Here is a 24,629-nt window from a genome sequence, read left to right as displayed (position 1 = left end):
GTTTCAGGAAGTGGCAAAGCTGCTGGAAAATTTTATATTAATATTCATGATTATTATTTAAAGAATAATGAAGACATAAGCTTGAAAGCAGAGGCCCAAGAGTCAACACAGTAGAGGACTCTGAAAATGCAAGTAAAATGTGACAACCGATAGTCTAATCCTGGAGAAGTTCGGGGTTTTGAGTTGAAGTCACAGGGATTAGCTTTTGCAAGGAGAACCATTTTCTCAGAGAAGAAAGAAGAAAAATACATAATGGAAAAATGCAAAAATATTTGTGGAAGCTCCAGTGGGAAGTACTTCTACTTGAAGAAGAAGGCAACTCACTCTGTTGAGAATGAAGGGGAGGAAAAGTTGAGATCTTGGATGGAAAAGGTTTAGAATTGCAAAGGTAGAAAATGTAATAAAGAGATGATATGGCTTGCTGTGTACCCACCCAAATTTCATCTTGAATTGAAGCTCCCATACACCCCATGTGTCATGGGAGGGACCCAGTGAGAGGTAATTGAATCATAGGAGCAGGTTTTTCTCATGCTGTTCTCATGGTAGTGAATAAGTCTCACAAGATCAGATGGTTTTATAAAGGGCAGTTTCCCTGCACACTTTCTCCTGCCTGCCACCATGTAAGACATGACTTTGCTCCTCCTTTGCCTCCCACCATGATTGTGAGGCCTTTCCAGCCATCATGTGGAACTGTGAGTCCATTAAACGTCTTTTTCTTTTTCTTTCTTTTTTTTTTTTTTTGAGACACAGTCTCACTCAGTTGCCCAGGCTGGAGTGTAATGGCACGATCACGGCTCACTGCAACCTCCACCTCCCGAGTTCAAGCAATTCTCCTACCTCAGCCTCCCAAGTAGCTGAGATTACAGGCGCCCACCACCATGCCCAGTTAATTTTTGTACTTTTAGTACATGTTGGCCAGGCTGGTCTCAAACTCCTGAACTCGGGTGATTCACCCGCCTTGGCCTCCCAAAGTGCGGGGATTACAGGCGTGAGTCACCGCACCCAGCCTAAACCTCTTTTCCTTTAGAAATTACCCAGTCTTGAATATTTCTTCATGGCAATATGAAAATGGACTAATACAAGAGATGATGAAAAAGATGCTAAAAAGCTGTATGTGCTCTTCTGAAATTATATTCATAGTAGATCCAATCAGCATACTCTTTTGATGTCCCAGTGGCATGTAACAATTTGAGAAAGTAACAAAACAAGTGAATGAGGGAAGATTTCTGACTGGGAATGCAGGGAAGTCAAAGAAATGAAGAGTCATGCTTATGGTGGTAAGGAAATAAGTGCACACACGTACACACAAAACCACAGCAACAAGAACTGACCTATAGTGAGTGGAGAGGTAAGGCAAGTCAGAATGGAGGTAATGAACTAAGAAAGTAGGAAGAGGATCTAGGGATTAAAGGTCAGAAAGACATTTTTTGAAATAGGAAGCAAGACAGGGTGGGCAGAAAAAGAGGCTGTGACAACGAAAGGGAATTCTATATCCTTGGAGTAATATGTTCATTAAGGCGGTCCCTTACATTGGTAACCAATGTGAGTTCCTGGAAATGTGTTTAAAGCCAAAAAAGAATAAAACAAAACAAAACAATAACAACAACAAAAAAAACATGTAGAAATTTCTCATGATGGTCTCTGTAGGCCCTGGCTCCCTCAGGCTTGAGCGGCCAGGGGTGCCACTGAGAGTTCTAGCCTGTCAGCCCTCACTCTGGAACCCCAGGCAGGGAGATAGCTGCTGGGGTCAGGCCACCCATGTCCCAGGCACCTGGGTGGATTAAACCTAACTACCAACATCATGCCATTGTTTAGGTGGAACAGGGTAGGCGGTGAGGATCTTCATCTTCTGCACCTACAGAGGATTTGATTGTATTATTTCACCAAAGAATTGAGGCTGTGTCTGCTGGAACTAACCCCATTCCCCAACCCAGGAGAGCAGGTTTTAGGCACTGGGACATGACCCCTGAGCCTCCTTCATGAGTGCCCTCTGTGTGGAGGCAGAGGTCCAAGAACACGGTTCTTTGGCACGGGCTGGTGGGCGTTGGGACCACAAACCCCCGGCGTCTGTGCTCCTTTTGATGAGTGGCTAACAGCAACACCCATCACTCAATGGTTGGTGTCATCTCTCAGATGATGACCCAAAATGGAGTTCGGTGTATGAAAGATAGATGCAGGTTATAGGGCAGGGGGTGCGATGTGTATTAATAAACAGTGTGCAGCTGTACTGATGGTATATAACCAAAGATCTTGTACTTGAAACTTAAGGACTGCTGGATGTGCTACTGACATCTGCAAATGAGAGATGTTCTGACTAGGTATGTAGGTAAGGAAGGCTTTACTCTCAGTCTGGGATTGGGGAATGACTTTGCTTTAATCTTCAGGCTCAAGGGCCTCACATCTTCTGTAGGTCTTTTAAGAAAGCACTCAGAGACCGAATGTGGTGGCTCACACCTGTAATCCAAGCACTTTATGGGGCCGAGGTGCACAGATCACCTGAGGTCAGGAGTTCGAGACCAGCCTGGCCAACATGGTGAAATCCTGTCTCTACTGAAAATACAAAAATTAGCTGGCATGGTGGCACGTGCCTATAAACCCAGCTACTCAGGAGGCTGAGGCAGGAGAATCTCTTAAACCTGAGAGGCAGAGGTTGCAGTGAGCCAGGATTGTGCCACTGCACTCCAGCCTGAGTGACGGAATGAGACTTCGTTTCAAAAAACAAAAAATTGTCGAATGTGGTGTCAGGTGCCTGTAATCCCAGCTATTCAGGAGGCCGAGGCAGGAGAATCACTTGAACCCTCGAGGTGCAGGTTGCAGTGAGTCGAGATGGCATCATTGCACTCCAGCCTGTGTAACAAAAGTGAAACTCTGACTCAAAAAAAGAAAAAGAGAAAGAAAAAGAAAGTACCCAGAGTTCCTCCTGCCTCCTCACTCTCGCTTTCTATTCTCCAGCCTGCCATTTCTAGATCAGTTGGTCTAACTTGTTCTCCTGCGAAGTGCCCAACAGCATGGGCGAAAGAACATGGGCTCTGGGGTCAGCTTGCCTGGATAAGGACTAGAACGGTAGTTCTTATTCCTTTCATTAGAGCCATCATTTCCTTCCCTCCTCTAAATTTCGGAAAAATCATCTATTCCTTGAAAGTTGTATGTATCCTCCCTCTCTCACTTCCTTTATTGAATTTGTTTTTGAAAGTTTTTGAAAGTTCACTTCCTGTATGAAAGTTCACTACCTGCCTGAGGGAGAGGTAGTGAACTTGCCTTCTTTATCTAAATGTGCAACCTCCCATCCGCCTACCCCATCCAAGCCACAGCTGAACTCACGTGTTTGTGGGGTGGGAGTGCACATGGGTGCAAGGTTTATTTTCGGTCTTAACAAAATATTGCTGCTTTTACAATAATACACTAACAAACTATTTCACAATTTAGTTAGAAAATTTAATGCACTTTTGCAGTTTTATTCATGTTTCTGACAGATATAAAATCTTTTCACTCTGAGGAGGCAAGAGAAAGGATATGTCTCATTCTCCTTCTCCTTATTCCTACGATCCTTTTATTCTTCTCTGTTCTTTCCTTCTTCCACTCTCCTTTTGCTCACCCTAAAAATTTGATTTGTCCCTTTTATTACCCAAGAGGGAGAAAAAAGGTAGAGGGGAAAATCTCTTCACTATACTGGCATTTTATAAGAAGCACATATTGAAAGGCTGTGACTTAAGAGGCACAACCAAGCACCCAAAAGAATTTCACTAATTCTTTTATGAATTCATCAATTCTTGCAACAAATATCCTATAATGTGCCTGGCACTGTAGTAGGCACTCTCCCTTCCTCACCCTAAATAACTAAGTTGTGGATCTAAGCTTTCTGTATAGTTCTCCTGCAATAGAAACTTAAGAAAATAACCACTTGCATTTGATATACTCTTTTTCTTCCACTTTGCAAAACATAAATGACTTTGTGTATTTTATTTATTTATTTTATTTATTTATTTTGAGGTGGAGTCTCACTCTTGTTGCCCAGGCTGGAGTGCAATGGCCCAATCTGGGTTCATTGCAACCTCTGCCTCCCAGGTTCAAGCGCTTCTCCTGCTTCAGCCTGTAGCTGGAATTACAGAAGCCTGCCAGCATGCCTGGCTAATTTTTTGTATTTTTAGTAGAGAAGGGGTTTCACCATATTGGCCAGGCTGGTCTCAAACTTGCCGGCCTCAGCCTCCGAAAGTGCTGGGATTACAGGTGTGAGCCACCGTGCCCGACCTGACTTCATGTATTTAAAATAGTTTCTTCTCTTCTACCCCAGAGTATAGAAAAAGAGCTAAGGTTTAGAATTCAGGCAAATCAAGTGAGTTCAAATCCTGATTATCTGTGTGAACTTAGACAACTTAATCTACTTTTGAGTTTTCATCAGTTAATTGAGGGTATTACAACTACAGTATAGAGATGTTGAAATTCAATGAGAAAAAGAACGAAGTGCCTTGAACAAGGAAAGTTCCTTCTCTTATATTGTTGTCTTCGTTTATAAGCCCTTTGAGGATAGTTTATAAACTCATTCATCTGAAATGCAGTAGTGTTAATAACCAATATAAAATCTACGAAGTGCTAACAGAGCAAGCAAATGTGTAAACTGAACCCATTTCAGTAAATTTATTGATTTTCCAGGAGGGTATTTCATATGCAGGGCAAGTCTTCATTTGCCGTTGCATGAGCTGGGGAAATTCTGCACTGAAAATTCATTAACAGTTCTCTCATGGGGGAATTTCTTCTTCTCTTGCCCGAACAACAAGTTAGAGTAACATAGTTACATATTCATATTTGTGAGATGGAACTGTGGAAAAAGCGGGTCCTTGCAACGTGGCAGAATTGGGTTTTCAGTAAAACCATGAGCAAGTTACGTGACTTCTCTTGAGCCTCGGTGTTCTGGGCTATAAAACTGGCATATTGCTTACGCACGCGTTGGCATATGAATTGAGTTTAACACGTATTCTAACACCTGGCACATAACTGACAATCAGCATTATTTCCTCCTCTCCCAGGTCCACCTGGCCAGTTACAGGGAAATGATCCCTATAAACAACACCTGCTAAGTGCGCCCCGCATTATGCTAGGCCCAGTTCGCAGCTCACCTCATTTAATTCTCGCACTTAATTAATTTCATGAGGAACATTGCAGAGGCAGTTTGAGACGTGAAGCTAATGAAGCTTAAGCTTCGGGCCCCCTCACGAGCACAGATGCTTTCTAATCCCAGAATCTCATTTTATACTTCCCTTGAGGATTCGCCACCCCCACTCACAGTTATTTCAGTTTCAAGCCCCACAACACGTGGATTCGCCCCTGGATAGGAATTATTATTATTGTTATTATTATTAATTTCCCTCCTTTTGCAGAGGGTTAGAGTAGGCTGCCTCAGATCACACCCTCCTAAGTGGAGGAGCAAGATCTGAACCGAAGCAGCCCGACCCGGAGCCCCAACTCTTAACCGCGGGCGGCGATGACAAGAGTCTCACGGAAGAGAGGCAAAGTCCCCAACGCGGGGGCGGATAATCATAGCGCAGAAGTCCCCAGGGCGGCTACCGCGGGCAGGCTGGGGTCGGAGGGGGATCGCCCCGCCGAGGCTCCCGCCCCTTCCTCCCCTTCCCCTTTTCCGCGCCGCGGAGTAGGAGCCGGGCCGCACGCCCAGTGGCCGCCCGGACCCGCTCGCCGCCCTCGGAGCTGCCCCAGTGGGCCACGGGCTCCGGACTCCAGAACTTTCCAAACGGGGGAAACTTGGCGGCGGGTCGGTAGGAAGGGCAGGTGAGGCACTGGCTAGCGAGAGAACGGGCTGGCAGCGGGGCGGGAAGCCCGGGGCGCGGCGTGCAGGTAGGAGCGAGGGGCGGGGGCTCCAACGCGGGTCGCAAGTGCCCACGTGCCGCGCGGAGCCCGCGGGCCCGGCGAGGCAGCCTGGCCGAGGCTCCTGCCTGCGTCCTGCTGGGGATGGCGGTCGGTGCTTGGGACACCGGCAGCCACCTTTGTGCTGCTTGGGGCGCGCTTCCCTTTTTCCCGTCGTATGCAGCTATTCGCTTCTGCGCTGGGCGGAGGGCGGGCCGGGTGACGTGGGAGTTGAATAGCCGCCATCTAGCGCCCGCCCCGCCGTCCCCTGTCCCCGCGCCGAGGCTTGTCGCCGCCTCCCGGGTCCTGTGCTTGCGGAGGCTGGGGGCGGGGCTGTCTGCGCCGACGGCGGGGTGGTCATTGCTGAACCACCCCAACGGGAGAATCTCAAGTGCCAGCTTAGCCCGTCCACCAGAGACTGAGTTAATGGGAAGAAAGTGACCGAGTGGCGGCGGGGAGGTCCCCTCAGACTTCGGGAGAAAAGAGACCTGGGCCGTGACTTCCCCCCGGATTGCCGGCGGCGCGCGGGATAATTTCGGGGGCAGGACTCCCCTGATGGGGGCGGGCAGGACACGCCCCGCCGTGGTGGGCGTGAGGACTTTGGCAGGTGGACAACCGTGTTGGGTTTGTAGGGCCCGGGCTGTGTCGAGGACAGCGATACCCCTGGGGCTTCCCGAGTGTTCAGAGGTCTGGGAGCGCGGGAGCTGTTCATTTTATTGAAAAAGCTAAGTGAAGTGACAACTATGGCAGTTATTCAAAGGTAGTGACATTGAGCATCTTTGTGGCCACTGAAGGAAGACATAACTCCGATGTGTTAAGGGAATAAATAATGATATGACAGGGTTTATGTTGTTTTGTGCGTCGCTGCCTAACCCAAGGCGCCTCCCAGTAGCACCTGGAGAGCTTTTCAGAACACACCTTTTAGGCCTACCCCAGAGGTCCTGAATCACATGAGGGGGTAAAGCCCTGACCTGTGCCTTTTGGTAAAAGCTGCCCCGGGGATGTGGCTGGGGACGCCTAGTTAGGGATCAGGAAGGAGAAGAACCGGGTTCCACTCATGTGACCTTAAACACATTTTCAGCCCAGTTTTATCATCTGTAAAGTGGCCCCAGATAACTTGTAATAGAGGTGAAATAGGGTTATGGAAGTGTGTGAAAAAGGGAGAAATTGGAATAATACAAAGTTCCGGTGCAGGTTGCGACAAATAAATTCATTCTTTGGTTCTGCAAGTAATCTTTCCGCTGAGCGGAGTATGGCAGGATACCCTTGCCACAGGAAGGAAAGGAGGGCTGGTTTTCAGGCGATCAGCTCTGTGACAATGTTGGTGTAAACTGTAACTCAGAAAATTGTCAGCAGGTTGAAAAGTCAGCCAGCTCCAGCCTGTGGAGGATGGTTTGAAAAATGCACCATTTCTGCTTCCTGTTCTCAAGAACCAAAGGCTTTAGATTATTTTCCTGTAAGCAAATTAAGAACCAGTAATCGCCAATGTGTCCTGCCCTGTGGTAACCCCAGTGTGTCTGAAGGCTGCATGTTTTCCTGCTAAATGTGAATTTCTGTTCCATCATTCAACAGACATGTATTGGGGATCTTCATGTACCAGGCATTCTTGGAATATAAAGATGAATAAATGCTGTTTTTTCCCTAGCCCTCTCTGTTAAGCTGGGGAGACTAACGTGAAAACAGGCTGCAATATAACCCAGCTATGATGATAACTAAGGTAGAAAATGAACAAAGTGCTGCGTGGCCCAGAGAGAGGGGCAGCTCCCTAGGTTTGGGGGGAAAAGCATCCAAGGGAGGCAAAAATAGGGATGGGTAAACAGTGGCCTTCTGTACTAGCCACATATAGAATTTAGGATTCACTGTGTAGTCAAATCTGTGTGTGTGTGTGTGTGTGTGTGTGTGTGTGTGTGTGTTTTAGTCTAACATTCTAGTGTAATTATGTGCTGATCATCTAAAATGGAAATTACTTTGTTTCATGATGTCTTTTTTTTTTTTTTTTTTTTTTTTTTTTTTTTGAGAGATTGTTTCTTTCTCCCACCCAGGCTGGAGTGCAGAGGCGCGATCTCAGCTCACTGCAACCTCTGCCTCCCCTGTTCAAGTGATTCTCCTGCCTCAGCCTCCCAGGTAGCTGGGAGTACAAGTGTGTGCCACCACACCCGGCTAGGTTTTTGTATTTTTAGTAGAGACGGGGTTTCCAATGTTAGCCAGGATTGTCTCAATCTCATGACCTTGTGATCTGCCCACCTTTGCCTCCCATAGTTCTGGGATTACAGGCGTGAGCCACCGCGCCCGGCCGGTGATGTCTCTTTTTTAAGTTTTCTAAGCATTCTGTCATTTCATCTTCGTTAAAGTCTCAGCTATGTCTAAAGTTAACACAATAAAGGGGTGGTTAAAAAACAAAACAAATAAACAAACAAAAACAAAGAAAAAGTTCAAAATGTGTCCTACATTCATAGTAAATATAACTGATACATTGTTTTAATTGCACGAACTTTCAAGTTGTAGGCGTTTTTGTCTCATTATGTTAATTACAGAAGGGTGGAATGAAAACAGAGGAGAGGTGCACAAAAGGAAAATCGTAAGAAGAATAAAAAAAGGAATAACTAGAAGAGGGAGATTGGGAGGAGGAAGGAACTTGATAAAATTGATGGTGGGAGGTGGGGAGTAGAAAAGGAATAAGTGAATCAAATCTGGCTGCCAACTTCTTCCTCAGGGACTCATTTTTTCATATATATTTTAATAGAACTGTGTAGATTTGTAGTTTTAAAGTTATTTCAAAATGTAGAGGGAGACAGTATAGTATGGAGGTTAAACATGGGCTAAACAAGTTTGAATAACTTACTGGCTGGTGACCTTGAACAGGGTCCTCAATCAGCTGTGTCTGCTCTTTGTACAATGGGGATATAATAATATGATCTACAGGAGACTTGTGAGGATTAACAGCTATGATGTTTCAGAGGCACCTGGCTATGAAAAGGCCACATTCAGGAGTGGCTGCTCTCTTGTTCTTATCTCACTTTACTTGATCCTGGTGGAACTTGGTAGGCTGCACAGATAGATCAGAGGGTTCTCATAAAATTTGAGAAAGCTTCGTAAAGGAGTAAAGAGGACTTGCTCTGGCTAGAGGGGGGGAAATGACCTTTCAGACCCTTGGCCACCTGGGGACAGTGAAGTGGCATTAGGGATAGAGAAATAAACAGTAAAGGTACTAATAACCTTGAGGTTATATCCCAAAATGGACTTCAAGGCTGATCTCTCAAAATGGCCCCAGGTACCCCAAAAGACTAAAGCAGGTTTACTTACAGGGCAGCCTCAGGGATGGAAAATATTATTAATGGCAAGACAAAGCTTAATGCACCCAATGACAAGATTCCCTTAAATTCACAATAGGTGATAGATTTCATGAGTGGCTACGATGGGTGGTAGCTATTTGCTGAATAATTTTGCTGAATACATTTCCTCAATATATTAAAAATATCTGGGAAAGTTACAGTTAAGGTTAGGGCTGTGAGTAGTATTTATCAAAATGTATGTGATTCTTCCCTATTATTGAGAAGGGCAGTTACAGAGCAGGAGGTCATAGTATCCCCAGGAAAGGGAATTGAGAGGAGGTATCTGGAGAGGACTTTGAGGCTTTGTTAACAGACACAAAGGCCCTTGAATCCTGCCCAGTTGGTGGAGGAACCTGTAGGTCTGAGTCACATTGTAGGCCCAGAGGCCTAGGAGGAAAGAATGGCTTAAAGGGCCAGGCCTAGGGCCCTGCTGCCCTGCACCACCCTGGGAAGCTGTTCCTCACATTCCACTGCTGCAGTCCAGTCTTGGTTCAAAGAGCCCCAGGTAGAGTTCTGGCTATGGCTTTGAGGAATACAAGGTTTCATAAGCCTTAGCAGCTTCCATGTGGTGTTAAGCCTGTGGGTGCATGGAATGCAAGAATGAAGGAGGCTTGGCAGCTTCCCCCTATATTTCCAATGACATATCAGAAAGCCTGAGTGCACAGGCAGAAGCCTGCTGTAGGGGTGGAGTCCCTGAAGAGAAACTCTACTTGGTCAGTGTGGTGGGGAAATGTGTGGCTGGAGCCACCACACAGAGTACCCCCAGGGCACTGCCTAGTGGAGTTGTGGGAAGGGGGCCACCACCTTCCAGACCCCAGAATGATAGATCCACCAGCAGCTTGCACTCTTGCCTAGAAAAGCTGCAACACAATCCAGCCTGTGAGAGCAGCTGCTGGGGCTGTACCTTGCAAAGCCACAGGGGCAGAGCTTCCCAAGGCCTTGGGGTTCCACTCCTTGCACCCATGTGTCCTGGATACAGGACATGGAGTCAAAGAAGATTATTTCAGAGCTTTAAGATTTAATATCTGCCCTGCTGGGTTTTAGACTCGCATGAAAATTACCCCTTTCTTTTGGCCAATATCTCCCGTTAGAAATGGGAATGTTTACCCAATATCTGTACCACCATTGTATTTTGGAAGTAAATGATTTGTTTTACTTTTATAGGCCCAAAAATGGAAGGTCATGAGTCTCAGATGAGACTTAGGACTTTGGACTTGATGTTGGAATGAGTTAAGACTTTAATGAACTGTTGAGAAGAGATGATAGCACTTTGTAATGTAAGAAGGACATGAGATTTTGGGGGGGCAGGGGCAGAATTATGTGGTTTGAAAATTCGTCCCCTCTAAATCTCATGTTGAAATGTAATCCTCAGTGTTGGATGTGGGGCCTGCTGAGAGATGTTGAGATCATAGGGATGGATCCCTCAGGAATGGCTTAGTGCCATCTTCCTGGTGATGAATGAGCTCATGCAAGATCTGGTTGTTAAAAGTGTATGGCGCTGTGGCATCTACCTTACCTTGCTCTTAATCATGTGACATGCTGGTTCCCTGTCACCTTCTGCCATGAGTAAGAGCTCCTTGAGCCCTCACCAGAAGCTGAGCGTATGTCAGCACCATGCTTCTTGTACAGCCTACAGATACATAAACCAATTAAACTTCTTTTCTTTGTAAATTAACCAGTCTCAGTTATTCCTGTATAGTGATGCAAAGATGGCCTAGCACAAGTGATATTTTGGAAATGACACTAATTTTAGCTTTGGTATAGGTGTATAAATTTGGAGTCAATCTTATTAGAGACGGTCAAGTATTCATTGGCTCCGCCTAATCTTGGTTTGGATCTGGCCGAAGTTAAAACTGCAATAGTAATAATAGGTTCCTTCAGACATTAATTTGCATGAGTCCATGAACCTGAGGACTTTGGGCTGAAGGAAGAGAGACGAAGCATGTGGAAGTTTTAAAAAAATGGAGATGAGTGGTGGTGTGGAAGGCATGGGATGGCATTTGCCACTTCCTCCTTTTCTCTTGGGGCACAGCTACTTAGACTGGGCTTTTGGGGAGAGGAGCAAGAGACATGAGCCAATGAAGCTAATGGGTATGTCATTTTCAGAGAAAGATTGAAGGGAATGTAGCATCTTTTATCAGCTTGTGGGTGTGGAATCTTTCGAGTACATTGGGAAATGGTGCTGGCGCAGGGAAGGGTGGGATTCTCTGGAGCACTGTATGCGGTATGCAGCATGCCGCAGTGGCGTGGGTGCTGGCACATGCTTCCTCCTGCCACTGATGGGCCAGCCCTTGGCCAGGTATACATGTAGGGTGCCTCTGGTCAGAAGAAAGATGATTTTTAATGTATTACTCAATACAGAGCAACATATTTATAAACAACTTGTTTAGGAGAAGTAAAAGCATTACATTTTATCAAGCAAGGATAAATAGAATACTGCTGGTTATTAACGATTTGCAGCTTGCAAAGTGCCATGTGCCTTGTCTTTATGTAGGTCTTCTTGTTGTTTAGTAAAAGTGAACATGTCTTTGGCGGAACTTTGGGCAGTTTTTTATAAAACTATACATACTCTTACCATATAATCCAGTGATTGCACTACTTGGTATGTACCCAAAGGGGTTGAAAACTGAAGTCCACACAAAAACCAGTATGAGGATGTTAATAGCAGCTTTATTCATAATTTCCAAAACTTGAAAGCAACCAATACGTAGGTGAATGGATTAATAAACTGTGGTTCATCCAGACAACAGGACATTATTTAGCACTAAAAAGAAATGAGAGTCAGGCATAGTGGTTCAGCAGTTTGGGAGGCTGAGGCAGGAGGATTACTTGAGCCCAAGAGTTTGACAGCAGTCTGGGCAACATCTGGGCAACATAAAGGAACATAAAGAAAATTTTTAAAAAGTAGCTACAGTGAGTAGTGATTGTGCCACTGAACTCTGGCCTGGGCAGCAGCGATACCCTGTCTGAATTAAAAGAAAGAAAAAGAGCTATCCAGCCATGAAAAGACATGGGGGAACCTTAAATGCATATTACTAAGTGAAAGAAGCCAACCTGAAAAGGCTACCTACTGTATGACATTCTAGAAAAGGCAGAACTATGGAGGCAATAAAAAGATCAGTGGCTATCAAGGGTTAGCGGTGAAAAAGGGTGAAACAGATGGAGCACAGAGGAGTTTTTTTTTTAGAGCAGTGACACTACTCTGTATGGCACTATATTGGTAGATATATGCTGTTATAAATTTGTCCAAACACATAGAACGTATAACATCAAGGTGATCCTGAATGTAAACCATGGATTCTGGATGATAATGGTGTGTCAGTGTGGATTCAACAGTTTGAACAAATGTGCCACCCTGGTGGGGATGCTGGTAATAGGGGAGGCTGTGCATGTGTGGGGGATGGGACATGTAAGAAGTCTCTTTCCTTCTCAATTTTGCTGTGAACATAAAACTGCTTTAAAAAATAGGCTTTTAAAAAAGTGAATGTGTTAAAATATATAAAGTAGTGATTCTCAAACTCATCCTTTGGAGCTCTAGATTTCTTCAGAGGTAGGGGTGGGGTGGAGGAAGGGATGGGGAAAGAAAAGTGAGTAATCTTTTACCATGTTTAACTTGTGTGTGGTACTTCTGTCTTATATGTTGAGCTTCTGATATACCATTATGAAAAGGGTGTATCTGCTTTCAAAAGTAAGAGCACCACTATTTTATGAGCTTTTGAAGGCTAAATTTTAGCCTGAATCACAGGACTATCATGTATTTGGAACATGAATCTCTCTGTGTGTGTGTGAATGTAGTACCCAAATAAAGACAGTGGCTGTGTAATCTTTCATGGGGATGAGGTTCTTTCTTCCAGGGCTTGTTATCATTAATAATGTAAATGTAGCTTTCACTTTCCTAAAGGCACCTATCGTTATGATTTATATCTCTGACAACTGTGGTTCCGGATCTGGAGATGAGCACATACACATTTCCCTTTATTAAGCCCCAAAACTTTGCTAAGGATGAAAGTGAAGGTCAGGGTTAGGGGCAGACCAGCACAAGGGCCATCAATGGAAGAGACTGTTGAGATGAGACTGGAGGGAGGAGAAAGAATCACAGGCTTGAGGGTAGTTGGGGGTCCTACGATAGAGGCACCCAGGGCATCAAGGAGCTAGATTTGGGGACAAAAACAATTTAGTACAGATAAGAACCCCCATTTAAACCATAAGTCTCATCTGTATAATAAAATTCCTCATGTTAAAGAATGCCAGTGTGGTTTTGTATAACAAGCACAGCAAGTCGTGGTGGGTTGTGGTTCTGGTGCTGCTTCTGTTCCTGGCTTTGTGACCTTTGGGTCTGCTTCCTTATATGTAAAATGAAAGTGTTGAACTAAGCACTCAGTGAGCTTTCTTCTCTGTTGAACACACTGTGTTTCTGGGTAAGTGTGTTTTCATAAATATCTGTGGATATGAGTATCTGTGGATGTGCCTCTCCGGGCTCATTAGACATTTCTCTTTCAAAATATATGGCACTACTATATGTAAAGGGTGTTTTTCAATAGAAAGTTCTATTTTTTGAGCTTCAATAACACTTGGATGGAATCCTTTATTATGACAATTCATGTTGAAACCTTTTCAAATGCTGGGTTAATGCATTTTCCCCATGTTTTAATTTGTACATGTCCAAACACTGACCTGTGTTAAGTACAGAATAAAATGGCATTAAATTTATATTATTTACATGTTGCATTTCTTTTACAAATTTAAAGTTTAGGAAAGAAATACTTTTGCTAGAAATAATTTTGTAAGGAAATTAGCTCTAGTACACCTTAGACATGAACACACACACACACACACACACACACACACACACGCTCTCTCTCTTTTTTAGTTTTTTTTTTCTTTTAAGTTCTGGGATACGTGTGTAGAACATGCAGGTTTGTTACATAGGTATACGTGTGCCATGGTTTGCTGCACCCATCAACCTGTCATCTAGGTTCTAAGCCCTGCATGCATTAGGTATTTGTCTTAATGCTCTCCCTCCCCTCACCCCCCACCCCCGACAGGCCCCAGTGTGTGTTGTTGCCCTCTGTCCGTCCATGTGTTCTTATTGTTCAGCTCCCACTTATGAGTGAGAACATGCAGTGTTTGGTTTTCTGTTCCTGCGTTAGTTTGCTGAGGATGATGGCTTCCAGCTTCATTCCATGCCCCTGCAAGGGACATGATATCATTCCTTTTCATGGCTGCATAGTATTGCATGGTATATATGTACCACATTTTCTTTATCCAGTCCATCATTAATGGACATTTGGGTTGGTTCCATGTCTTTGCTATTGTAAATTGTGCTGCAGTAAACATACGACGCACACATTGTTTTCTTGCATAAGTAAAAAGTAAGTTTGGAAAGATGTATACTAAACTTAGTCTTGGTTATCTCTGAAGAATGGACTATTGTAGGGGCTGGTAAACTTTCAGTTTTTACTTTATATACTTTTGTATTGTTTGTTAAAATGGGCATATATTTTATAATTTCATGCATGTGGTTCATTATAGAATGAGGCTTTGTAATTATAAAGTACTTTTTTGAATTTATAAGTACAATTGTCATTTGACATAAGTAAGTTAAGACCTAGAGTTAAATAGTGTCATTTTGTTAGACCATATAGAGAAATGAATATCCCTTTCCTGATGGATTTTGAAGTTGATGGTGTTCTTCTTGGTGTGTACTTGGACAAGATTCATGTGATAATTAATATAACCAAAGACTTTCCTGCAGCTTCTTAAAGAGGCTGAGCCCAGAGATGACTAATAGGTTTCATTGTATTTTATTGTAGCTGCCTAGAAGGATGTGCTGATAAGGATCTTGAGGTTATAACTATGTTCACTGGGCAAGAATACCATGATCAGTAACTGGCCTGACATAGTTAGTAGAGGATGAGGAAAATAGCTGATCATTTTCCATGTATTTGCCATCCCTGAAGCCTAGACTTTTAGGTGGTAAGTTTCTTTATGAAGGTAGTATATTCCTTTTTATCCAAATCCCATAGGGGCTTATTGGATGTACTGTCTATTGTATTTAATCAAATAGTATTTTGCACAGTTATTGAGTAATTTCATGACAAATCATGTTAAGATGACAAGCACTGGGACCTTTTGTATCCCTCATAGATGGTAGCAAGATGTTATACCTGAATGAACTACTCAAGAATTAATGAGTAATTAGGCCAGGCGTGGTGACTCATGCCTGTAATCCCAGCACTTTGGGAGGCCATGGTGGCTGATCACCTGAGGTCGGGAGTTTGAGACCAGCCTGGCTAACCAGCCTGGCTAACAGGCTAAGGTGTAACCCGTCTCCACTAAAATTACAAAAATTAGCTTGGCGTGGTGGTGCATGCCTGTAATCCCAGCTACTCAGGAGACTGAGGCAGGAGAATAGCTTGAACCCGGGAAGCAGAGGTTGCAGTGATCCAAAATTCCGCCACTGCACTCCAGCCTGGGCTACAGAGCGAGACCATCTTAAAAAAAAGATTGATTCATTTATTTTGGCAATGTGTGGTTGTAGCTAATTAGGATGACCCAATACAGATGAGCATCAGTTAAAATAAATAATTTCATCCTTGTTTATCAAAACATTTACAAGTATTGATGCTAACCTGAAAAAATATAATATTGTGACTATAATATTTTTCTGTGACTGCTTCAATCTTCTCAGTTCATGACACCAAGAAAGAATTAAATGGCTTAAATGTTTAAACAAGGAGTAGTACAATTTTTACATTTTTGGTCTAAGAGGGCACCAATGTTGCATATATCCTGGATGTGGAGAATTTAAACACATTGTTGATAGAATTTATTTTCTTAAAGATTAGTTGCTGGAAAAGGAAAAATACAGAAAATCAGTCCCTCCACAACCCCTTCCCCACATTTTTTTTTTTTTCTTTTTTTGGATTAGGAGTTGTGGAAAGAGAAAAGCGCTTAATCAGCATAGTGTGAAGCTGCCAGATACTGAGTTTCCAATTATTTCAGACTGAATTTTTAAAAATCAAGCATTTGTTTGACATCCTGTTTGCAACCATATGAACAAGACATGTATTCATCCATTTATTTGTTTAACAACATCTATTAAATGTCAAGCACTGTTTAAGCTCTGGGAGTAGAGTGCTGGACAGGAAATAGAGTCCCTGCCCCATGTTCATTATGAATGAGAAAAAATTAGATCTCTGCAAAATGTCTTGTCCAAAGTGGTAGAACTGGGACTTGAACTAAGTATACACATTTTAAATTCAGTGCTCTATCCTTTGTATCACACTGCCTCACATAATTTTAAAGGACCCTGATTGAATATCAGCAAAAATGTTCTATCTGCCTTGGTTGATTGACTGATTGATTGATTGACTGATTGCCCTTCTTTGGTGGTAGTCTTTTCCTTGCCATTGCTCTTTTCCTTGCCATATTGAATGAAGGACATATATGCTATCTGTCAGGATCTTAGGACAAATATTTATTTTTCTGAATAGCAACCTATAATCATGTCATTAAAAATAATATCTGAGTAAAGTAATTGGAGCAGTATTTTTCAAACTCTTAAGTTTTAATTTGGTAAAATGAAACTAGTAAAAATAAAAATAAATGTTACAGTACATCATGAGTAGTAAGGTAAATATTATTAGATTAAACTGTAATTCATAAATATATGTGATATGGTTTGGCTGTGTCCCCACCCAAATTTCATCTTGAATTGTAACTCCCATAATTCTCACATGTCGTGAGAGTAACCCAGTGGGAGGTGATTAAATTATGGGGGAAGGTCTTTGCTGCACTAATCTCATGATAGTGAATGAGTCTCATGAGATCTGATGGTTTTAAAAATGAGAGTTCCCCTGCACAAGCTCTCTCTTGCCTGCTGCCATTCATGTAAGACGTGACTTGCTCCTCCTCACTTTCCACCACGATTGTGAGGCCTCCCCAGCAATGTGGAACTGTAAGTCCATTAAACCTCTCTTTCTTCCCAGTCTTAACTATCTATCATAGTTATGACATGTCTTTATCAGCAGCATGAAAGCAGACTAATACAATACGTTTGAACTTGGTTGCAACATGAAATGTTTTTCTTAGTGTTGGTTGTGGTAAAAACATTTGAAACATATTGGTTTAAAGCACATCCAATGAGATACGTTTGTGGAAAAAAACAGGGGTAAATGACTGTCCTTAGTTATTATTTGATTGTGTGTGTGCCTCATGCATGGTGAGTATTGTTTACCAAAAGGATTCAAAGCAGTAAAGTAGAATTAGTATGAGGAAAGTACTAGTAGAAGCTATTTGGCATCTGAATATATGCCTGAATGGATCTTTTTTCATTAAGCACATACATGTTGCAGTTATTGGTTTCCCTGTGTCCTGTACTTTTGCTGATTGTGGTTTCCTGTATTGAGTTGATTCATCGTTTTCTGAAATTTATTGTAATTTCGTAGTGTGATATATAGAAAACTTAGAGAAAGTACGTAATTGAGGTGATTTCCTAGACATTATCTGATAGTGTGTAGGTGTCTAGATTTTAAGTTGTTATATATTACAAACTGTTAAAATTGAGTTAGAGTTGTTACATATCATATACCAAATTATTTTAAAGCTGATTTAAGATTTTATTTTTACATTTAATTGATAAATGTTTGTCAGTAGATTTTGCCTGAAGATATCATTTGTAATAAAAGAGTAACAGATACAGTTCCCTAAGGTTTTTGGCTTTGTTTTGTTTTTGAGACAGGGTCTTGCTTTGTCATCTAGGTTGGAGTGCAGTGGCACAATTGTAGTTTACTACAGCCTGAAACTCCCAGATGAGTGATCCTACCACCTCAGTCTCCTGAGTAGCTGGGACAACAGGCATGTGCCACCACACCTGATTTACTTAAAAAAAAATTTTTTTTTTTTGTAGAAACAGGGTCTCACTATGTTTCCCAGGCTAGTCTCAAACTCCTGACCTCAAGCGATCCTTCTGCATTGGTCTCCCAAAGTGCTGGGATTTTAGACGTGAGCCACTGCACCTGACCCAGAGATGTGTATAAATATCATGTGCTTATTCTTTGCAAGGCAGGAATAAGATATTTATTCCATAGAATAAGCCTATAATGTAATCATAGAGACATAAACATATAAGAAGGGACAGCCTTAAAAGAGTGTAGAAGAATTTTTCTCTCCTCAGACAGAAGAAAAGAGAATAACATACAGAGGAAGAATCAGCCAGCAATATTTGCTCTTCTGCAGCTTCTGCTGGTGACACCCAGGCAAACAGGGTCTGGAGTGGACCTCCAGCAAACTTCAACAGACCTGCAACTGAGAGACCTGACTGTCAGAAGGAAAACTAACAAACAGAAAGGAATAGTATCAACCTCAACTAAAAGGACATCCACACCAAAACTCCATCTGTAGGTCACCATCATCAAAGACCAAAGGTAGATAAAACCACAAAGATGGGGAGAAACCAGAGCAGAAAAGCTGAAAATTCTGAAAACCAGAGTGCCTCTTCTCCTGCAAAGGTTTGCAAATCCTAGCCAGCAACAGAACAAAGCTGGACGGAGAATGACTTTGACGAGTGGACAGAAGTAGGCTTCGGAAGGTCGGTAATAACAGACTTCTCTGAGCTAAAGGAGGATGTTCGAACCCATCGCCAGGAAGCCAGAAACCTTGAAAAGAGATTAGATGATAGCTAACTAGAATAAACAGTATAGAGAAGACCTTAAATGACCTGATGGAACTGAAAACCATGGTACGAGAACTACGTGATGTATGCACAAGCTTCAGTAGCCAATTCGATCAAGTGAAAGAAAGGGTATCAGTGATCGAAGATCAAATTAATGAAATGAAGTGAGAAGAGAAGTTTAGAGAAAAAAGAGTGAAAAGAAACAAACAAAGCCTCCAAGAAATATGGGACTATGTGAAAAAACCAAATCTACATTTGATTGGTGTACCTGAAAGTGGTGGGGAGAATGGAACCAAGCTGGAAAACACTCTTCAGGATATTATCCAGAACTTCCCCAACCTAGCAAGGCAGGCCAACATTCAAATTCAGGAAATACAGAGAACACCAGAAAGATACTCCTCGAGAAGAGCAATGCCAAGACACACAATTGTCAGATTCACCAAGGTTGAAATGAAGGAAAAAGTATTAAGGGCAGCCAGAGAGAAAGGTTGGGTTACCCATAAAGGGAAGCCCATCAGACTGACAGTGGATCTCTTGGCAGAAACTCTACAAGTCAGAAGAGAGTGGGGGCCAATATTCAACAGTCTTAAAGGAAAGAATTTTCAACCCAGAATTTCATATCCAGCCAGGCTAAGCTTCATAAGTGAAGGAGAAATAAAATCCTTTACAGACAAGCAAATGCTGAGAGCTTTTGTCACCACCAGGCCTGCCCTACAAGAGCTCCTGAAGGAAACACTAGATATGGAAAGGAACAACCGGTACTAGCCACTGCAGAAACATGCCAAAATGTAAAGACCATTGATGCTAGGAAGAAACTGTATCAATTAATGGGCAAAACAACCAGCTAACATCATAACTACAGGATCAAATTCACACATAACAATATTAACCTTAAATGTAAATGGACTAAATGCCCCCATTAAAAGGCACAGACTGGCAAATTGGATAAAGAGTCAATACCCATCAGCGTGCTATATTCAGGAGACCCATCTCACGTGCAGAGACACACATAGGATCAAAATAAAGGAATGGAGGAAGATCTACCAAGCAAATGGAAAGAAAAAAAAAGCAGGGGTTGCAATCCTAGTCTCTGATAAAACAGACTTTAAACCAAGAAAGATCAAAAGAGACAAGAAGGCCATTACATAATGGTAAAGGAATCAATTCAACAAGAAAAACTAATTATCCTAAATATATATGCACCCAATACAGGAGCACCCAGATTCATAAAGCAAGTCCTTAGAGACCTACAAAGAGACTTAGTCCATCAATGATAGACTGGATTAAGAAACTGTGGCACATATACACCATGGAGCACTATGCAGCCATAAAAAAGGATGAGTTCCTATCCTTTGTAGGGACATGGATGAAGCTGGAAACCATCATTCTGAGCAAACTCTCATGGACAAAAAACCAAACACTGCATGTTCTCACTCATAGGTGGGAATTGAACAATGAGAACACTTGGACACAGGGTGGGGAATATCACACACCGGGGCCTGGCGTGGGGTGGGGGTGTGGGGGAGGATAGCCTTAGGAGAAATACCTAATGTAAATGACGAGTTAATGGGTGCAGCAAACCAACATGGCACATGTATACGTATGTAACAAACTTGCACATTGTGTACATGTACCCTAGAACTTAAAGTATATACCAAAAAAAAAAAAAAAAAGCTGAAATAGTATCTGCCACAAACTCTCAATAAATATTAGCTTTTACTCTTCCTATTACTACGGCTTCTACTACTGTTAACTTGCTACTCTTCATTGGTCTTCAACCCACAGCTCATATGTCTGCAAAGCATTTCCTGTTCTGGAAAAGAATAAAGTCAAACTGTCTCTTGACCACAGATCCCTTTCTGACTAATATATTCTCTCTTTTTCCCACCTAAGGGTTTTAAAGATTATTCAAGATTAGCTATCTTTACTTCTTCATCTCCTATTAGTTTTTTGTTTGTTTGTTTGTTTTTGAGACAGAGTCTCACTCTGTCACCTGAGCTGGAGTGCAGTGGCGTGATCTCAGCTCGCTGCAACCTCCACTCCCAGGTTCAAGCAATTCTCATGTCTCAGCCTCCCAAGTAGCTGGGATTACAGGCATGTGCCACCACACAAATTTTTTTTTTTTTTTGTATTTTTAGTAGAAACAGAGTTTTGCCATGTTGACCAGATTGGTCGCAAACTCCCGGCCTCAAGTGATCTGCCTGCCTTGGCCTCCCAAAGTGCTGGGATTACAGGTGTGAGCCACTGTGCCTGGCTACCTCCTAGTAGCTTTTAATATTTTTTAGACATTGTTTTATTTATTTTTGTATTTATTTATTTTTTGAGACTGAGTCTCCCTCTGTCACCCAGGGTAGAGTGCAGTGATGTGATCCTACAACCTCTGCCTCCTGGGTTCAAATGATTTGCCTGCCTCAGCATCCTGAGTAGCTGGGATTACAAGCATGTGCCACCATGCCCAGCTAACTTTTGTTTTTTTTAATAGAGCCAGGGTTTCACTATGTTGCCCAGGCTGGTCTTGAACTCCTGGGTTTAAGCGATCCACTCGCCTCAGCCTCCCAAAGTGTTGGGATTACAGGTGTGAGCCACCGCGCCTGGCCTAGACCTTGTTTTAAATAAGATATTGACTAGTTAAACATTACTAAAATATTTTCTATTTTGAGTACTTTGATTATGTATTTACTACTTACCATGAACTTTGGAGTTCCCTGGAGGTCACTCCCTAAGTCCTTCCTTCTTTTTTTCTCATTAAATGTTATCACTGTGCAGTAATTTTATATTAATCATTTTCTAACCCTGTTCATCATTTTCCTTAACATATGTATATGTTTAGTTTTGCTTGTTGTTGAATGTTGTATGTGGAATTATATGATATAAATTATCTGGAGGCTTGCCTTTTGAACCTAACTATAATTTCATCCATTTTTATTGGCATAAAGAATGCCATTATGTGCCACAATTTATTAATTTTCTTGTGGATGGACCTTTTGGCCTTTTGCTACTACAAACAGATTTGCTATAAACTTTCTTGCACATATATCCTGGTGTATATATGTGTAAATGTTTCTAGGATTTATACCCAGGAATGGAATTTCTGTAGCATTTAGTATATACCCCTTTGTATTTGCTGACTATTACAAATTGTTGTATAATTTGTTGTTGTGCTATTTAATACCCCTACCAGAAATGTAAATCTCTTCTTGTCAACCTTTTCATTTTGGGAGTGTAAAATGGCATGTGATATTTTATTTGATTTTATTTTTGAGACACAGTCTCACTCTGTCACCCAGGCTAGAGTGAAGTGGCACGATCTCGGATCACTGCAACCTCCACCTCCCAGGTTCAAGCAATTGTCATGTCTCAGCCTCCTGAGTAGCTGGGATTACAAATGTGTGCCAACATGCCCAGTTAATTTTTATATTTTTTTGTAGAGAAGGGGTTTTGCCATGTTGGCCAGGCTGGTTTCAAACTTTGGGCCTCTAGTGATCCACCCGCTTCTTCCTCCCAAAGTGTTGGGATTACAGGTGTGAGCCACTGCATCTGGCCAGCATGTGATATTTTAAAATTTCATTATCTGATGACTAATGAAGTCAACCGTCTTTTCATTTGTTTCACAGCCATTTCTGTTTATTCTTCAGTAAAACACCTGTTTATATGCCTTGCACGTTTTTCTTTTGGATTGTCTCTTCCTTATTTATTTGTAATAACTTTTTGTAATTCTGGAATAGCAAACCTATCTCCAAAATTTGTGGGTTGTGTTTTTACTTTATGTCTTTCCCCTATCCCTGAGCTACTTTTGATATATTTTTTAATATCACTGGCTCTCAGAAATTTTATGATATATCTTGGTGTGGTTTTCTTTTCTTTTTGTAAAAAAACAACTTACTGAGATATAGTTTACATATCATACAATTCACCCATTTTGAATGGCTTTTAGTATATTCATAGAGTTGTGCATTTTCCACCATAATCAAGTTTACGACTTTTTCATTACCCAAAGAAGAAACCTTTACCCTTTAGTCATCATCCCCACACCTTTCATCACTTTTAGCTCTAGGCAGTCACTAATCTATTTTCTGTCTCTCTAGATTTGGCTACTCTGGGCATTTCATATAAATGGGATCATACAATATGTGGTTCTTTGTGATTGATTTCTTCACACAGTATAATGTTTTCAAAGGCCACCCATGTTGTAGCATGTATCAGTACTTCATTTCTTTTTATTGCCAAATGAATTTCTTTGTATGGATATATCACTTTATTTATCCATTCATTAAAAAAAAACTATTCTTTCCTCATTGAATTGTCTTGGCATTCTTGTCAGAAATCTACTGGGTACAGACATATGGGTTTATTTATGGATGCTTGATTCTATTCATTGATCTATAACTAGCCTTAATGCCAGTACCTCATTGTCTTGATTACTGTAGCTTTGTAGTAACTTTTGAAATTAGGAAGGGTGACCCCTTAACTTTGTTCTGCTCTTTCAATATTTTTTGGTAATTCTGATTCCCTTGAATTTCCATATGAATTTTATGAACAGCTTGTCAGTTTCTACAAAGACATTAACCAAAATCTTGATAGGGCAACCTAATGTAGTGAAGAAGCCTCACAAGTTCAAACAAACAAACAATAAGAAGGTAAGTTTCAGTCGTATTACCATCTTAACACATATGGCTTTATTTTTTGTGCTTTGGGGTTTATTAAGATTCATAGATCTGTGTGGGCTTATCACTTTCATCAGATGTGTAGCATTTTCAGCCATTATTTTGTCAAATGCTATTACTATCCTCCATCTGAGACTCCAACTACTATCTGTTAGACAACTTGATACTGTTCCCACAGATCTCAGAGACTTTGCTTATTTTTTCAATTATTTTTCTCTTTGCATAGGTGGGAGTTAGTTCATTTTAGTATTACCGTTTATTGGTGACAAGCACTAAGTTTTACTTACATTCTAAGGGGGGAAATTGTAGCCTGAACAATGAATCAAAGCAGTACTAAGTCTCAAGAGTACTGTGCTTTTCATTGCAGAACCTTGCGGTGTACATTTCTATGTACAATAGCACAACATCAAAAGCAGTAGTTTGGGTTTGGGTTTTCTTATGAAAGTGACTTTATTTTATAAACAAAGACAGTAAATAGCTAAGAAAATATAGAAATAAAAATATACTATAGTTCATAATATCGATATGCATTGTATTCCTTGAAAGAAATGAAACTATCACCATCGTGATCATTTTCCTTTAAAATATCTTCTAAAATTGCTTTGTTTTGCTTTTTTAAAAAATGGAGTCTTGGGAGGCCGAGACAGGCGGATCACGAGGTCAGGAGATCGAGACCATCCTGGCTAATACGGTGAAACCGCGTCTCTACTAAAAAAAAAAAAAATACAAAAAACTAGCCGGACGAGGTGGTGGGCGCCTGTAGTCTCAGCTACTCGGGAAGCTGAGGCAGGAGAATGGCATAAACCCAGGAGGCAGAGCTTGCAGTGAGCTGAGATCCGGCCACTGCACTCCAGCCTGGGCGACAGAGCGAGACTCCGTCTCAAAAATAAATAAATAAATAAATAAATAAATAAATAAATAAATAAATGGAGTCTCGCTCTGTCACCCAGGCTGGAGTGCAGTGGCACAATCATATCAGAGCACACTGCAGTCTCAAACTCCTGGGTTTAAGCACTCCTACCATCTCAGTCTCCTAAGTAGCTGGGACTACAGGTGCACACTGCCACACCCAGCTAATTTTTTTTTTTTTTTTTTTTTTTT

The 24,629-nt window shown here is 41.8% G+C and overlaps 1 protein-coding gene across 14 annotated transcripts in view; it reads left to right on the top strand.

The window, feature by feature from the left end:
• Positions 1 to 5,626: 5,626 nt before the first annotated feature.
• The window catches only part of PLAGL1 (PLAG1 like zinc finger 1), a 113,390-nt gene continuing 94,387 nt past the window's right edge, over positions 5,627 to 24,629 (top strand). For 8 of the 14 annotated variants that reach the window (XM_025382545.1, XM_025382522.1, XM_025382518.1 and 5 more), the window contains exon 1: positions 5,627 to 5,764. The gene's annotated coding sequence lies outside the window, so the exon portion shown is untranslated. Of the gene's footprint in view, positions 5,782 to 24,629 lie in introns of all 14 variants that reach the window. The other 6 variants (XM_025382540.1, XM_025382517.1, XM_025382544.1 and 3 more) reach the window with 4 other exon arrangements.

Source organism: Theropithecus gelada, chromosome 4 (genome assembly GCF_003255815.1).
Source record: "Theropithecus gelada isolate Dixy chromosome 4, Tgel_1.0, whole genome shotgun sequence".
Classification (NCBI taxonomy): domain Eukaryota; kingdom Metazoa; phylum Chordata; class Mammalia; order Primates; family Cercopithecidae; genus Theropithecus; species Theropithecus gelada.
Note: the sequence above shows the minus strand (reverse complement) of the source record. Positions and strands in the feature narration are given on the sequence as shown.